At 59.2% G+C, this 2013-nt stretch overlaps 1 long non-coding RNA gene across 1 annotated transcript; it reads left to right on the forward strand.

The window, feature by feature from the left end:
- The first annotated feature begins 339 nt into the window (after window positions 1–339).
- LOC119717150 (uncharacterized) lies at window positions 340–1666 on the forward strand. Its single transcript, XR_005266198.2, has 2 exons — window positions 340–1275; window positions 1383–1666. It is a non-coding gene; the product is annotated as an uncharacterized lncRNA (long non-coding RNA).
- Window positions 1667–2013: the final 347 nt, after the last annotated feature.

A 2013-nucleotide genomic window follows, 5' to 3' on the forward strand; every position in this document is an offset into this window, starting at 1 on the left:
AAGAGGAAACCTGTGATTCTGACACTTGACTTTGCCCAAAAAAGGAAGCAGCTCATGGTAGTGACCTAACCGCTTTAGTCATTTGGCTGTAATGCTCAGGGAGCCCAGTGGGTGCCGGGGGGGTTCCCACCCCCAGGACCTGGAGATGCAGCAGGGACGAAGTTCTCAAGAGCCTGGAGCTTCGTGCTCCTGCTCTTTGGAGCTGTTGGGAGCTCGAGTCTCGCTCCTGTCCCTTTTTGTAGGGGTCTTAGGCCGGGCTGGGCTCTGCCCGTGGGCTTCAGACCCTGCCCCAGTGTCCCCGCGGGGAGGGCATCGCTGGGACTTCCTCGAGAGCCTTCCCGCTCCTGGGGGACATCGCTGCGCCGACCGCTTCCTCAAACGCAGAAGCACGCTCGTTTTTTGGGGTTTTTTCTTTTTTGAAATCTTGCAGATATAGCACGCTTTCAATTCCTCAAAGCCTGGCTTCTGCATGTGACCAGAGGCACTGTCCCCTTCCCTCCCTGTCCCTTCCCCTTCCAGCAGCACACGCGTGCAGCTGGTGGCCAGAGCCAGGGCGTCTCCTTCTCCCTTCTTTCCAGCGGCCCATGAGGCTGCGTCGTGTGGGTTTCATTGAGAAAGCCACGAAACCACGGAAAGGAAGAGCCTGAGCACCTGGAGGAGCGAGACCCCAAGGACCTTGCTTTGGCCGGGAGGGAAAACCACCACGGTGTAGCATCCCCATCAGCGATGCTCACACCATGGAGACACGGAGCTGGATGTCCCCAGGCTCGCCAGGGCACTAGCATTGAGGGGACACTCGGTGCGCCCGTGGGTGCCCGCTCCCTTGCCACCAGGCTGTTTTGCAGCGCTCCCATCCCCAGCCAAGGCAGGAATGCCAGGAATGCGAAATCCCGGCATAACACCCCCCCCCCCGCGTCCCCGCGTCCCCGTCCCGTCGCAAGAACAGGATATTCGCCTGAGCAACATCCACTCACACACGCCTCGCTATCAGGAAAAAACACTCAGTCAGCGTCTGGAAGGGGCCGATGGGCTGCCCGGCCGCCGGGGCTTCCGCGTGGGGAGGGAGAGCGGGGCCGCGTGGGATCCTCGGCCGTGGGGGGCCGGGGGTGAGCACCGGCAGCAGCCGGGGGAATCCAAAATTTGGGGATTTGTCCTCGTGCTTGAGCCGCCTGGCTTCTTGCAAAGTGGCCCTGGGGGGCTCCTTTGGTGGGTTCCCCGAGCGGTGCCAACACATCCCGCTCCCAGCACGGGCTCCGCAAACCCATCCTGTCCCAGGTAAACAGGATCTGGCCGCGCTGCCTGACCTTGTTTACCTCCCCGAAAGAATCTGGCTGGAATTTTCTTTTCTTGTTGTTTTTCTTTTTTTTTTTTTCTTTCCTCAGGGCCGGTGAGTCAGCCGGCAGCAATGCGCGCGGCCTTTCCATTCTGACTCACCCCGCTGCCCGCCGCTCCCCTCTGCCCCGCGAAGCCCCCCCCGTGCCCCCCGTGATGTAACCCAGGCCCCGGTGGCCGCAGCAGTGGCGGTGGGGCAGGAGGGAAGCGTGGTGGAGCAGAGCGCTCGGGCAGCCCCCGTGCCAAAACACAGGAAGCACGCCGAGAAGTCACCCCGCGAATTGTCAGCTCTGAAAAAAAAAAAAAAAAAAAAAAAAAAAAAAAAAACACAACACCAAAGCAAACAAAACAAAACAGAATAATTAAAAAAAAAAAAAAAAGGCCTAACCAGAACAATTGCCCAGAAGAGAAAAGAAAAAAAGCAAGAAAAAAAAAATTAAAAATCAGAGGCCAAGAGGGCTGGCCCGGCGCCAGGCCCCTTGTTTTCGTTTCCCAACACAATGCACGTTAAATAATACTTCCTTCTCGCAACACGGCCCTCCTGGGCCGCTCTTGTTTGTCTCGGGGTCGCTGCGTGGGGTGATGGCCCCCCGGCACCACCAGCCCGCTCCCGGTGCTGCTGGAGAAGAGCTCCCGGTGTCTCCGGGGCTGCTCCCAGCCTCTGGTGCCCGTGGGCAGGAT

This window comes from Anas platyrhynchos, chromosome 1 (genome assembly GCF_047663525.1).
Source record: "Anas platyrhynchos isolate ZD024472 breed Pekin duck chromosome 1, IASCAAS_PekinDuck_T2T, whole genome shotgun sequence".
Lineage (NCBI taxonomy): Eukaryota > Metazoa > Chordata > Aves > Anseriformes > Anatidae > Anas > Anas platyrhynchos.